The sequence below is a fragment of the Garra rufa genome, chromosome 11 (genome assembly GCF_049309525.1).
Source record: "Garra rufa chromosome 11, GarRuf1.0, whole genome shotgun sequence".
NCBI classification, from domain to species: domain Eukaryota; kingdom Metazoa; phylum Chordata; class Actinopteri; order Cypriniformes; family Cyprinidae; genus Garra; species Garra rufa.
The window spans coordinates 29,479,345-29,495,837 of NC_133371.1; the positions used below are offsets into that span (position 1 = coordinate 29,479,345).

At 35.5% G+C, this 16,493-nt stretch overlaps 1 protein-coding gene across 2 annotated transcripts in view; it reads right to left on the minus strand.

Annotated features, from left to right (window-relative positions):
* necab2 (N-terminal EF-hand calcium binding protein 2) overlaps positions 1–16,493 on the minus strand; it is a 137,963-nt gene that overhangs the window by 73,591 nt on the left and 47,879 nt on the right. The gene's annotated exons all lie outside the window — the stretch shown is intronic.

Sequence of the window (16,493 nt, forward strand, 5' to 3'; positions counted from 1 at the left end):
CGTCACTTCACGTTCATGTCCTCCATGCGCTCTGATTCGATGTCTGAACAGCCAATCAGAGCGCTCTCTTTCCCAGACGGCCCCGACAAGCCCGACGCCGATTCAACACGTTGGCTGTGTCCAAATTCAGGGTCTGCATCCTCCTTAGGATCCTTCCTACCAGGTTGAAGGAGGAGGGGTCCTCCGAAGACCGCAAAACCTGGAAGTAGGTGGCAGTGAATTTGGACAGCCTACACTTCTTTCAGTTCCCTCCCTTCCCCGTTGCTCATATCCTGTCGCCTAGCAACCGTGACAGCGCTAAGCAAGAAGTAAGGTTATCTGTACTGCACAAAACAAAATAACTACTCTTTCATCCCTAAAAGCGTTAAAAACACCTTCAATCACCAACAAGAAATTAGCTGTGTGTAAGGGGATATTCACACAGGCAGTAAGAAAGAAGCTAGTTTATGAAAGTGCTGTTTTTTATCATATATACATACAAATGTAAAAAAAAAAAAGCTTAACGCTAAAACCAAAGGCCAAACTAGACAACCGCTGTAAAAACATATTTTTTGAAACGGCAGTTTTTTTTAAACTTCCATCATTACTACCGCTTGCTTCGTCCGCCATTATATGAAAATACTGGAAGCGCTCTGCCGAAAGGAATTGTGGGATAAGTAGGACGGGAAAGGATCCACCAGACCCATCCTTCAAATTCGGGGAAAAGGAGGACGTATTTGTCGGCCGCATTTGAAGGATCCTATGAATTTGGACAGCCTTCGTCGCTGCGCTGTGACGTAACATCCTTCAAATGAGTCCTCCGAAGGATGTAGACCCTGAATTTGGACACAGCCGTTGAATCGGGCAAACTTTGGCCGACGCAAGCCTGACGAAATCCGACGAGAGCCGACGTGCGAACACACCGAACCGACGCGCTTCACCGACGCCCACCAACTGCCCGACGAGGCCAGACGGCCGATCGTCGGCTTGGTGTGTCCCGGCCTTTAGGAGACGATCCTGGCGCTTGCTGGACTTTCTTGGACGCCCTGAAGCCTTCTTAACAAGAATTGAACCTCTTTCCTTGAAGTTCTTGATGATCCTATAAATTGTTGATTTAGGTGCAATCTTAGTAGCCACAATATCCTTGCCTGTGAAGCCATTTTTATGCAGCGCAATGATGGCTGCACGCATTTCTTTGCAGGTCACCATGGTTAACAATGGAAGAACAATGATTTCAAGCATCACCCTCCTTTTAACATGTCAAGTCTGCCATTCTAACCCAATCAGCCTGACATAATGATCTCCAGCCTTGTGTTCGTCAACATTCTCACCTGAGTTAACAAGACGATTACTGAAATGATCTCAGCAGGTCCTTTAATGACAGCAATGAAATGCAGTGGAAAGTTTTTTTTCGGGATTAAGTTAATTTTCATGGCAAAGGACTATGCAATTCATCTGATCACTCTTCATAACATTCTGGAGTATATGCAAATTGCTATTATAAAAACTTAAGCAGCAACTTTTCCAATTTCCAATATTTATGTAATTCTCAAAACTTTTGGCCACGACTGTACTGTGAATCAGCACCATGGGTATTTCTGTAACTACATCTTCACAGGCAGAACAGAGTGCCGCCAGTCACGGCATCATCAGTATAATGTGTCTAAAATTAAAATACATCTATATGTGGCTTCCATACACTCACATGGGTGAGTGTATTCACTAATACCTAAATGTGGACAAAGCATTCTTACTAATATGCACAGAAAATTTTCCCACACAAAACTGATGGGTTTATGTGCGTATGCACATTAATTTTTCTTAACCCTCATTCTAATGTTGATGAATCCGGATTATTCTTAATAAAGGAACAAGAGCCCACAGTTAGTAATGAACATAATACATGATCAAACAATCTCCATCTATAGGTTTTTCTGCACAATCTCTTGAAACGAAACAGCACTACTCATTTTAACCATGCAACATGGACCATTTATCCACTCTGCTCAAAGTTCAACCGGCAGAGCAGCGCGAGCTAACAACAAATGCGTTTACTCACTGTAAAAAATCTGTAAGGTAAAATTTTCATTTGTCACGCGAACACTGAACAGCACTGTGAGATCCAATGGGAAGCGCTTGAATTCAGCAGAGAACACAAATGACTCAGTGATTCAAAAGAAAATTTCCTGATAATTTACTAACCCTGATGTCATCCAAGATGTTAATGTCTTTTGTTCTTCAGTCGAAAAGAAATTAAGGTTTTTGAGGAAAACATTTAAGAATTGTTCTCCATATAGTGGACTTCAATGGGACCAGCTTGAAGGTCAAAATTGCAGTTTCAATGCAGCTTCAAAGGGCTCTACACGATCCCAGCTGAGGAAATAAGGGTCTTATCTGGCGAAACTATCTGTTATGTTCTAAAAAAGGTATATAAATTTGTATTTTTCTTAGAAATGACCAATCGTTTCACAAAATAAGACAGGATCGTGTAAAGCCCTTTGAAGCTGCACTGAAACTGCAACTTAGACCTCCAACCCGTTAGCCACCTTAGCCATTGAAGTCCACTATAAAGTTGTATGGAGAAAAATCCTGGAATGTTTTCCTCAAAAACTTTTATTTATTTTCGACTGAAGAAAAAAAGACATGAACATCTTGGATGACATGGGGGTTAGTAAATTATCAGGAAATTTTAAGTCTGGAAGTGAACTTAGTAGAAAATATATAGTTACGTTTTTATTATGGTGTTGAGGTGCAATATGTGCGGTTTTAACTGTGGTTATCACAATTTAAATGGAAGACCAATGGTTAAATTTAATTAAAAAAAAAAAAAAGTCAGAATACTTAAATTTCACCATATTAAAACGATGTTACTATTATTTTACAGATATTACTGTTTTAGATAAATAATGAACATAAATTTATATCTGTATCCTTGAGCTACTACTACTGTCAAATGTGCATTTCTATAAGACAAAACATGTAATAATATTGCAGCCTGCAACTGTTAAGGAAAAATAACTGGAAAAGTGTAAATAATACAAAAGTATTTTTCATGTTCTGACCATAAAACCACAATTAACTGTCTAATTTGTACAAGTTTCATGTATGAGCAAAAATCCGCCTTAAAAAATAAAGATTTGACATTTATAGTAATAAATTACCTTTATCAACTGATATAAAACATTTTATCATCATAATTTTTGGGCAACATCTGATCTTATTGTAGGGTCATCTAGTTATTCAATTTTCAATACATACATATGGCATTGTGAAATTTCTACACATTTTTTAAATAAGTGTCTTATGCTCACCAGTGCTGCATTTATTTAATCCAAAATACAGTAAAACAGTAATATTATGAAATATTACTACAATTTAAAATATAACTTTCAAAAGGCAATTTATTCATGTGATAGTAAAGCTGAATTTTCAGCATTATTATTCCAGTCTTCAGTGTCACATGATTCTTCAGAAATCGAATATGCTGATTTGCTGCTCAAGAAACATTTCCTATTGTTATCAATGTTCAAAACAGCTGTGCCACTTAATATTTATGTGGAAACATATATATATTTTTAGGATTGTTTGATGAATAGAAATTTCAAAAAACAGCATTTATTTGAAATAGAATTTTTGTAGCATTCTACATTTCTTTACGCTCACTATTGAACAATTTAATGTGTCCCTGCTAAATAAAACCCTACTGACTTTTTTTAAGCATCATTGGTGACAAAAGACATAAGGCTACTAGGAGAATATACTGTATTGGCTTCCTCTATGGGGAATGGTCAAGAAAAGCTTGGTGTGAAAAGGGGGAATGTTACAAATGCAAGTATCAGATGCAGTCACTGCTGGGAGAAATGAAATATTCATCACCCTGGATTTGTCCTTGAAGAAGTTAGACCTGCGCTTATTGGACAAACTAAAGCCGAAATACAATATGAAAGTAAGTGCGGCCAATCATTGGTTCCAAAGCAACTATTGGATTGTAGTTTCTAAATCCAAAAGCTTTTACTGGAAATGAGAACCACTTATGGCTCGTCAATGCAGTTCTACACCTCCAACACACGGCCATGTATTTATACATGACCTTTATCCATTCTGCTTTTTATAGAAAACACCATCTTTACCTTTGTGTTCTTCTTTCTCTACCTCCATAATGTTCACATCCTTTCTCTGTCACAGTTAGAAAGTGAAGGTTGGAAGGAAAGCAACATAAAAAAGATCTTTCTCTGAACCAAAGCTCTTATATAGTGTGTTTCTGTCTTTCCCCTTCTCTACGAAAGGCTGAGGAGCACGGGGAACCCAGCCCTTAATTAGGCAGTGACCCACTTTTCTTCTCTGTTTCTCAGGAAGGAGTGCTTGCTCAGGAAACAGACATTTACTTGCCCAGTTTCCACGTTCAGCATTGTGCTCTAGTGACAGCTGATGCGCAACAGTAACATTACCTCTGTAATATATCTTAATGAGTCAATAAACCTCTCTGCACTGGGTTAGGTTGACAAATTAATCTTATACAACCAGCATTTTATGCCGATGATCATTGTTTGCATGATGCTGGTTGAGAAGAATGATTTTTATCTTCTTGCAGAGCTATTTAAGAGAGCGAACAGTCCTGCTGTGCAATTACCTCAAAATTGCTGTACTCACCTAAACTGCAGGTGGGCTACTGTAATGCTGCTTGATGGACAGAAATGGCTTATCTTCCAGATAATGTGAATGGCCTTTCAGTGGGATTTAAAAGTGCAAAGTCTCATTTGACAGAATAAGAGTGTCATGACAACGGCAGCTTTTCATTTGTTCAGAACCAAAGCCTTAAAACCTAAGCTTATTTGAAACTTGAACACTACTCTTTTACTGCCTTTTAAGCACTGGAAATGAATATATACATTACTGTTCATAAGTGGGATCAGTAAAAGTGTTTAATGTTTTTGATTTAATGTTTAATGTTTAAGTCTCTTGTGCTCACCATCGCTGCATTATTTTTAAATATAATTTATTCCTGTCAACTTCAACTTCAAAGAAGTTATGCTCACCAACACTGCATTTATTTAAAAAAAAAAAAAGAGTAATATTGCGAAAAAATTCTATTCTATTGTATTATAATACATACTTATGCTCATCAATGCTGCATTTATTTAATAAAAAACAGTATTATTGTGAAAAATTCTATTTTATTTTACTATATTCTACTCTTTTCTAATACAATTTAAAATATAACTATTATATATTTTATTTTAAAATGTAATTTATTTGTGTGATTAAAAAAAGTCTCTTACGCTCACCAACGCTGCATTTATTTAATAAAAAAAAAAAAAAAGAGTAATATTGTGAAAAAATCTATTCTATTCTATTCTTATACAATTTAAAATATACCTGTTCAATAATTTTGTATATATTTTAAAATATAATTTATTCCCGTGACTGAAAGAAGTCTCTTATGCTGTTATGATGCGTGCAGGACGAGACGAGACGATAGACAATATTCAAACAAACAACTATATTTAATATTTTTTTTTTTATCAATATATTTATTATTTTGCATCAACAATTTACAGAATTATTTCAATATACATGTAAACATTCTTTTCTAACCACCCTTCACCCCAGTCCCACCCTCACTAGACAGAACACTTAAATGGATATAATTGTAAGGCATTGAGCTGATGTGTAAAATAAGAGGAAATAAACAATGATAACAAATAATAGAGTAAAGCCATGAAGAGTCACATTATCCCATCAGCATTTTCAGTCAATGTAACATCCACATTATTCATGTATTCAATAAATGTGCCCCAAATCTTTTCAAACATTGATGACTTTTTTTTAAGATTAAACATTATTTTTTCAACAGGAACATAAGATGAAAGTTCTCTAAGCCAAACAATGTGACTTGGTGGTTCTACTGATTTCCACTGTATAGCTATGCATTTCTTTGCTGCTATCAAAGCCATTTTAACTAAACGTAAATTCTTCCTTTGATCAAGCTGCAGAACTGATTCATCCCCCAGTAACATAAATCTTGGATCAGGTGGAAGCTTCACATTAATAATTTTGTTGATAGTTTGAATTATATTTCTCCAGTAGGTGTTAAGTTCAGAACATGTCCAAAACATATGTAATAATGTACCAACCTCTGTTTTACATCTAGGGCAATATTCTGAATATGAATCACTTATCTTGTGTAATCGTTCAGGTGTGTAATATACCCTGTGTAAAATATTAAACTGTATTAATCTATGTCTACTATTAAATGAAAATGTTAAGGCACTTTTACAGATAAGTTCCCAAGTATCTTGATCAAAAGTGCATTCCAAATCTTTTTCCCATTTAAGTCTTGAAGACGATACCTCCTCTCCATACAAGTCATTGAAATTGGTATACATATAAGACACAAAACCTTTGGATTCTTTTTTCTCTCTTATAATAGCATCTATTGGGAGAGAAGAGAGAGGTCTTAATTTACCTTCTTGAACTGTATTAATATAATGTCTCACCTGAAAATATTTAAAAAAATGTTTAACAGGAAGAGAAAATTTTAATCTTAATTGTTCAAATGTCATTAGTGTGCCCTCTTCATATAAATCTCCATACACCTGTATTCCCTTTTTATGCCAATATTGTGTTATTCCATCTCTTAATGCCTCAGGAAGAGATGGGTTGCAATGAAACGGAGTGTTATTATACAATGAAAGTAGCCAATTATTTTTTTTCCTGATTGCAAACCCCAGTTTGCAAGTGTGCCTGATGAATGGGTTATTAACTGCCTTCATAACACAAGTCAAAGGGATGAATAAGGCCTTATCTAAAGGTATTTCCCCTGCATGATATTTTTCAATCTGTATCCATGCAGGTGAAAATGCACTATTCGTCTGCCAAAACCATACTGCTCTCATCTGTGCTGCCCAGAAATAAAACAAAAAATCTGGAAGTTGTAATCCACCTTTTTTGGATGTCATCTGTAATGTCTTAAGTTTAACCCTTGGAGTTTTTTTATTCCAAATAAAATTTCTGATTGAACTGTTGAGATTACTAAAAAACTTTTGTGGGACAGAAATGGGAAGGGTCTGAAATAGATATAGAAATTTAGGAAGAATGTTCATTTTTATGCAATTTACCCTGCCAATTAGTGATAATGGTAATGAATTCCATCTTTCCAGATCTCTCGCTACTTTTTTAAGTAATGGGGAATAATTCAAAGAATATACTTCTTCCAACTTCGAGGGAATATTTAGTCCTAAATAAACAATCTTTTCAGTATTCCATAAAAAAGGAATGTTATTTAAGGGTATTTTCTCCGCAGCCAAATTCAATGGCATCATAACACTTTTATTCATATTAATTTTATAACCAGATATGTCCCTAAAGTTTTCCAACAATTGAGCTAAATTAGATAGAGATGAATCAGGTTTGGTTAGATACAGTATCACATCGTCCGCGTACAATGATATTTTGTGTACACAACCTCCTATCTCCAGCCCAAAGATTGATTCGTGTGCCCGTATTGCTATGGCCAGGGGTTCCACCGCTAGCGCGAAAAGTAGCGGGGAGAGAGGACACCCCTGTCTGGTTCCCCTTGATAAATAAAAGTGCGAAGATACATCAGAATTAGTACGGACGGCTGCCGATGGACTTCTATACAACATTCGAATCATTTCAATAAAATTTGGACCGAAATTCATTTTTTTTAAAACCGCAATCAGATAAGGCCATTCGACTCGGTCGAAGGCTTTCTCTGCATCTAAAGAAAGAGCAATCACCGGAGAATCTGTTTGTTTTGCTGAATAAATAATATTCATTAACCTCCGTATATTATCAAAAGAGGATCTATTTTTAATAAATCCAGTTTGATCCATATGAATTAAACTAGGCAAAACCCGCTCTAAACGTAACGCAATCATTTTGGTTAGAATTTTATAATCAGAATTAAGTAGTGAGATTGGTCGATAGGAGGTACATAGATTAGGGTCTTTGCCAGGTTTCAGAAGAACTGTGATTAAAGCCTGGTTTAAAGTCTCTGGTAATTCTTTTTTATGAATTGCCTCCTTATACATCGAAAGCAACGGTTCTGCTAATTTAGAAAAAAAAGTTTTATAAAAGTCCATCGAAAACCCGTCCAAACCAGGTGTTTTACCCCCGGCTAGTACAGCAACTGCAAATTGAATCTCTTTTTTCGAAATTTCTTTTTCAAGTTCTTCTCGGTCATTATCACTTAAAACTGGAATATCCAATTTACTTAAAAATCTTTGAATCTCCGCATCCTCTACTCCCTGAGACTTATAAAGTAATTTATAAAAATTTAAGAATTCTTGGTTAATTAATTTGGGGTGTTTAATATTTTTATTTTCGGATGAACATAATGTAGGTATAGATTTACTAATTTCTTATTTTCTTATTTGCCATGCTAGCACTTTCCCAATCTTATCCCCATGTTCGTAATACTTCTGTCGTGATCTGAGAAGTGCATTTTCTGCTTCTTTAGATGACAAAATATCGTATTCCAATTTTTTGGACTGTAATTGTTGAAACAGCTGAGCATCCTTAGTCTTAAAATGTTCTCTTTCCATTATTGAAATTTCTTTTTCAAGTAATTGTAACTGTTTTTGATATTGCTTTTTCTTACCGGAAGAAAAATTAATGATTTGGCCCCGTAAGAATGCCTTCATAGCCTCCCAGATCATACCCGAAGAAGCAGAATTTCTATTTGTACTAATAAAACTGTCTATATTATTATTTATGAAGCTCAACGCTTCAGAGTCGTTTAATAAATGGCCATTAAATCGCCAAAGCTTATTAGGCTTTTCCGGAGAATGTTGCACTAAAATAAGTAACGGAGCATGATCTGACAGTATTCTTGGTAAGTATTCGCACAATTCAATCAAATAATCCTTCACTTTTGGAACAAAAAAATAGTCAATTCTGGAGTAATTATTATGCCTATGCGAGTAGAAGGAATATTCTTTTTTAGTTTTGTTCTTAAATCTCCATATATCTATTAGATTAAAACTTGAGAGTTCGTATTTTAGGGCTCTAGCAACTTGACTTAAGGGTAACAATTTAGTGGACGACCTGTCTAATACTGGGTCCAGGACTACATTAAAGTCTCCTCCGATTATTAGCTCTGTCATAGGGCATGCAAGATTGAAGAATATATTATGAATAAATTCAGCGCCCTCCATTTCAGGACGATATACATTTACTAAGGTTATTCTCTGCATCGCAATCGATCCTCTTAAAATAATATATCTACCTGTTTTATCTTTATCCACTGATTCCATTTGAAAGGGTATGTTTTTATCAATAAGTATAACCACCCCTCTGGATTGTGATGTAAAGGAAGAAAAAAAAACCTGTCCAGACCACTGCTTTTTAAGATTTAGATGTTCGGAATCTGTCAAGTGTGTTTCTTGTAGAAGGGCAATTGCAATATTATGCTTTCTGAGATATAGTATTACTTTTTTCCTTTTAAGTCTTTGATTTAAACCATTAACATTCCAAGTCACATATTTGTATTTTAGTGTACTTGACATTAACTATATATTAATTGTTATATTTCTTATAGAGCAGCTTAAGAAACTTAAATAGCCCAAAAATTAAATGAATCAAATATGTGTTCTGTCCAACCCCCCCTACAACTCCCACCACTTCCCCAAACGAAGTGTGTAACTTTAAACCCCCATGACTGATTATGCACCGCATCATACAGTCGACCTAGACTTCCTCTTCCTTGTCCAAACTAACTAGCTCCCTTACCAGTTGTGTCTATCCCAACAAATACTTAAGTTATGTACTTTAAAGCAAACGTATTATTCACTTCGAACAGTGACAAACCCGAAATACACAAGTTTTAGTAAACACTTCAACAAAAATATAATCACATTTTTCTCCTACCGGATTTTAAATATAAAGATCACTCTTGACAAAATGAAGTTCCTAAATCTTCATCCTAGAGAAAAAACCTCTCACCCGGTTGCTATGGTACAGTTTTTCTTACATATTTTTGGGTGGTTGGTAAAGTTGAATGATCCGGAATTCGTTCATATAATTTAGTGTCTTATCCGACAATCAGATGTGGATGATGTTGTCGAAGGTAAGTCTCTGCCGATGCTTTGGAGTTGAAAGATCGTTGTCCCTCCGGTAGCTGAATCCTCAGCGTCGCAGGATGAAGCATCGCATAAGACACGTCGTTATTGCGTAGCTGTCTTTTGAGTGCGCTGAATTCTTGTCGCTTTCTGAACAGGGTCGATGACATATCACGAAAAATCATAATGTTAGAGTTACCATAGGTGAGCTTGCCTTTCTCTCTGGCCGCATTGAGGATCTTAAGTGTGTCTCCGTACCGAAGGAATCGGACCAGAATAGCCCGTGGTTTGCCATTTTCGGCTGGTCGTCGTTGCAAAGTGCGGTGAGCTCTTTCGATTTCGTAGATCTCATCCTCCTGCCCCAGAATCTTAGGTAACCATTCCTTCAAAAAATCCACGGCATTTCTACCTTCCACTCCCTCTGGGAAACCGACAAGACGTAGATTCTGACGACGAGATTGATTTTCGAGTTCATCAATTTTATCTTTCAGCTGTTTAATTTCGTCGTCAACAGCCGACTTAACATCCGCGACATCTTTGTGAAGGCCCGTTACCGCTTCTTCCATCTCCATCTGCTTTGTTTCTACTTCGATCATTCTCAGATTTATTGATTGTAGTTCGTTACTCATTTTCTCCACGGATTCTGCGAATTTATTTAGGCGTCCGTCGATTAACTCCTGGATTCTGAGAAATCCTTTTTCCATTTCTGCATGGAACCACGGTGGCGGGTCGGATAATGGCTGTCTCGTTTCGTGAGTATCTTCCTTCTTGTTGTCCGTTTTCTTTGGATTCGGCATACTTGTCGTAAAATTCGAAGTGCAACAACTTAACTGTTATAAATAAAGTACTTAGGTTACACTAAAGGTCTTTAGGACGTGTTATTTAGATGAAATTGTTCGGGAGCTCCCTGCACCACGTCTTACGCTAGCGCCGCCATAACCGGAAGTCCAACTATATTTAATATTAATCTTCAAGAGGAACAAGGCAGGAACAAGGCAGGAACACAGAGATCTTCTCACGTATACAACATTAAGGACCGACAGTAAACTGAACTCAAAGACAAACTTATAAAGGGTGACTAATCATTGAACACAGGTGACGGGGATAACGCTAACAAGGACTAAACCAATTCACACAGAACAACAGGGGAGACAATGGGAAAAACCAAATGAACAGACAGAAATGTGACACATGCTCACCAACACTGCATTTAATAAAAAAATAATATTGTGAAAAGTTACCAAAAGTTACCAAAAAGTTATATTCTTTTTGACTCAAATCTATTCTATTATAACACAGTTTAAAATACAGTTGTTATATATTTTAAAATGTCATTTATTCCCGTGATTAAAAGAAGTCTCTTATGCTCACCAACGCTGCATTTATTTATTAAAGGGGATATATTGTGAAAAATTCAATTCTTTTCTATTCAATTATATTTTAATATAATATAAAATATAGCTGTTATATATTTTTATATATTTTAAAATGTAATGTATTCCAGTGATTGAAAGAAGTCTCTTATGCTCACCAACACTGCATTTATTTAATAAAAAAAGTAATATTGTGAAAAATGCAATTCTATTTTACTTAATTCAATTCTATTATAACACAATTTAATATACAGCTGTTGTATATATTTTTTATATATTTTAAAATGTAATTTATTCCCATGATTGAAAGAAGTCTCTTATGCTCACCAATGCTGCATTTATTTAATAAAAGAATAATATTAAGAAAAATTCTATTCTATTTTTTTAAATACATATTATTATAATATTATATTACACATAATATTATATACATTTTAAAATGTAATTTATTCCTTGATGGCAAAACTACATTTTTAGCAGCCATTACTCCAGTCTTCAGTTTCAGATGATCTATCAGAAATAATTAAATAATTCTAAAATGCTGATTTTGTTATTATCAATGTTAAAAACAGTTGTGCTTAATATTTTTGTGGAAACCACTTTATATTTCTTTCTATAGAACATAATTTATTTGAAACAGAAATCATTATAAATATCTCTACTGTCACTTTTGACCAATTTAATGCATGCCCACTAAATAATCCTCATGGTAACGGTATATTAATAAGTGTATGTTAATGTTAAAATGGTAATATTTCCACTTATTGTGGAAATCCTGATACATTATGACGTTCATTCTTTTATGACTAACAGCATTTGAATTTGAACTGCTTTGTATCTGCTTTAATCTAAAAGTCTTGGAACTGAATCATAGTGTGTATCTGTATATACTTTTATATATATATAATAAATGAACACAAAGTAGTCAGCTGATGGATGACTACTGACCACTGTCACACATTCCTTTTCCAAAACATTGGGTAACGCAAACTTGTTGCCTCTAGCTGTCTCTAACTAGTGTAGAGGACTATAATGATATATAATGTTTTTCTCTTCATCTTTTCTCTGTCACCACTATGTTCTCCAGAGATACAGACGACTTGGGCACAAAAACCACTTCAGTTGCAGTGAGAATGTAGATAGGAAAGTACCACTGCAAGATCTGCTACTATAATACTGCTTGATGGACAGAAAAGCTGTATCTTTCTAGATAACGTAAACTCTCTTTCAGTAGAGTGCAAAGTTTCATTTGGTGGAGAGAAAAACAAACATGCAACTCGAATGTTGCTCTGTCTAGGGAGCAGGGCAAGCGACTGATCAGACGGGTTCAGGAAGGTGGAAATGGATCAAGAGGTGAAGTTTAGTTAATGTGTGTAGGAAGGCAAGAGTCTGCAGGGACTGGACACTGTCACAGACCTCGCTGCTTCCTATGAAAGAGAGGCAATTAGCACTTTTCACAACCAATGGCCCTAGCACATCTTAGCACCTCCTTACAAGCACGTCTCTTCCCATCTCTCTTCTTTCGCAACTCGCACCGCTTTTCGGGGAGAACTGGGGTATATGTTGCCATGGTAACCAAAAGAACAGGAGCAGACCTTTGGGATCGGAGATGTCTTAATCGTACACACGCCTGCTCTCATTTTTTTCTTTCAGTGTGTTTGTCTCCTTCCCTTGCCTGTCCTCTCTTATTTTCCACACCAGCGACATGAGGTTGACTTCTGTAATCATATTAAATATACCGATTATGCCCCTTTTTACAATGTGTAATACAAATCTCAGGTGTCCCCAGAATGTGTCTGTGAAGTTTCAGCTTAAAATACCCCATATATCATTTATTATATAATTTTGTGTGGGAGAAGAAATACGCTGTTTCGTGCATGTTTCTTTAAATGCAAATGAGCTGCTGCTCCCTGCCCACTTTTCCAGAATAGAGCTGTGCCTTTACATCTCATACCTCAGATACTCTGGCAAAAAAACATCCGCTTGGTTTTGATTATTATGTCTACAACGGCGTTTTAGTGCCATGTTAACATAAAAAAAATCAAAAATTCTGAGATTAAAGATGAAATTGCAAGAATAAAGTTGAAACATTTCGAGAATAAAGTTGAAAGTTTCAAAAATAAAGTGGAAACATTTAGAGAATAAAGTCAAAATGAATGTTTCGAGAATAAAGTTGAAATGAATGTTTTGAGAATAAAGTCGAAATATAATGTTTTGAGAATAAAGTCGAAATATTTTGAGAATAAAGTCGAAATATTTTGAGAATAATGTCAAAATATTTTGAGAATAAAGTCTAAAGGTTTCGAGAATAAAGTCGAAATGTTTCGAAAATAAAGTCTAAATGTTTCGAGAATAAAGTAGATATAAATGTTTCAAGAATAAAGTCGTAATGTTTCAAGAATAAAGTCGTAATGTTTCAAGAATAAAGTCGAAATGAATGTTTTGAAAATAAAGTCGTAATGTTTCAAGAATAAAGTAGACATTTTTCCAGAATAAAGTCTTAATGTTTCTATAATAAAGTTGAAATGTTTTTGAGAACAAAGTCAAAAATAATAAAGTAAAAATATTTTGAGAATAAAGTAGAAATTACGAGAACAGTCTAAATGTTTTGAGAACAAAGTCAAAATGTTTCAAAAATAAAATCAAAATGTTTCAAAAATAAAGTCTAAATGTTTCGAGAATAAAGTCTAAATGTTTCAAGATTTAAATTGAGATGAATGTTTCGAGAATAAAGTGGAAATTACGAGCATATAGTCTAACTGTTTCGAGAATAAAGTCGAAATGTTTCAAGAATAAAGTATAAATGTTTTGAGAATAAAGTCGAAATGTTTTGAGAAAAAAAAGTTGAAATTACAATCATTAATTTGTAGCCAATAAAGTTATAATATTTTGAGAGCCTGCGCATACAAATGGCCCAGATTGGGAGCACCGGGAGAAGTTGCCAGGCCACCGGAATTTATTTGAATATGTGGGATTAATAGCAGAAATCACACCATGTGTTATACACACAGGGATAGTGTGCTTGGAAATGATATTTCACATCTTTGATTGCATTTATTAAGCCTATTTGTATAGCAATAATAGCAATAAGCTTTGTGCTTTGGTATTTAAGTCTTAGCTTTCAAAATCTGTCAGTTTTATAGCAAAATATGACCAATAATGTGTTTTTTACGCTCTTTAATGTGGTGAGACCAAAGGGCAACCTTCCAGTCTCCCTCGTGAAACCAACACGGAAGTGACTGAAACTGTAATTCATCGACTGGCCGCTTGAGGCTGGCTGCAAAAGGGAGTCAATCCCATTTACACTCCATGTTAAAATGCCCAACTATACAGCAGAAAAAAGTATGTTTACAGCCTGGTTCAAAAAATGGTTTTGGTCTATATAGCTAGTTTTTGCCCATTTTTGATTATCCGGGAGTGACGCGCGATGACGCGATTCCAAGATGGCGCGGCCGAATCCCGCCCACTATGAGCTTCAAATTAGCGCTTCAGAATCCTACGGGTGACGTCACGGATACTACGTCCATATTTTTTACAGTCTATGGGTGAGACAGATCGCTATATATATCTGAATCAATCATCTTTTTGATTACAATGAGACATTTGTTTCAATAAATTATACAGTTTTCTTTTTATAAATTCCACCACCTACTCCGCAAAAACGTCTGTGGCATCCATTTTTTCATTCCTCACATGTATTTAATTGAAAACAACAATAAAACTTTCTAAAGGTTGAAGTGGACTCCAACTCGTTAACATATGTTGTATTGTTGTCTTTTCTGAGGTACATAAGTGACTATTTTCCTCTTTATTTAAAGTTTTTGACACGATATAAACACAAAGAAATGTCAGAAGAAATAAAAAAAAAAACACTGCATCGCGCTGAAATCTCGACATGAACATCTGTTATAGGGGTGAGTAAATTATCAGAAAATTTTTATTCTGGATGAACTAATCCTTTAATAGTAAGAACTGTTCCTTAAAATAACCAAAGTTACCATTTGTTCTTATAATTCATAAAATCTGAAAAAATATCCCTAATCCTCACTCATTCAAATAACTTTGTAGAAGTAATGCATTTATTTGTTTTCATTGCCAAAGCCCGATTCTGGCCATGGTCATAAACAACTTCCGTCTTAAAAAAAAATTACGTCCTTAGCATCAGAAACATCACATATTTGTGACCCTTGCCTCATAGACTAATGATGCTGGAGATTGCTGGGATGCTGATGCAGTCTAAGACCGTATAAATCTGCACTGCCCATCTATCCGTTGCAAAAGCAGTAATAAAACTGAAAGCTAAACTAATATGAAAGTCGCACACTCCCTCTGGCCCGTCCCAAAGACACCACTCTGAGAGTAATGATGGATGAACAGTAAAAGAGCCTTTCACAGGCCTGTCAGCTGCTCTTGCTCAGTAACATCGATCAGCATTGAAAAAAAACTAGCCCTACTTGCCTGTCTGTCAAAGCATCATTTAATCTATCTGCCTTCAGATTGCCTGTCTGTCTGCCTGTCTGAGGTGGACACTGGTACCTTTGAAGTCTGCTGGGATTCGATTCAGCCATATGTCCGAACAGTGTGATGGCAGCATGAGAAGACCCATCAGCACATGCTAAACATTTACCCAACTCATCCTCCCACTTCCATATGTCTCCAGTTTTGCTAACAGTGTAACTGTGCACAGTGAGCCAAATTACAAATAGGTGTTACTGAGACTGTACGACATGCTCAAGCTCTCGGGCGGCATCTTACTGGTTTAGCTCTAAAATAAAGAAGAAAACACTCACTGAGCAACACAATTAGCTATGCGTGCAACAGAAGCTGCGTTACAACTGAGGGGAAGGGGTCCCTGCAGGTTTCGTCCGAGGAGGCAGTGTCTCGTCAAAAAATGAAAAGAAAAAAAAAAAACATAGTACAAAAATAAAACAATGCACAAATATTACAAAATTCGACAAAAAAGTGTACAAATCACTTGTTTTTCTAAAGAAACATTGTCCAACTGCCATGTCTCTCTGCCTTCCGAGCCCATTGAGGTAATTGAGAATGAATGGGACAA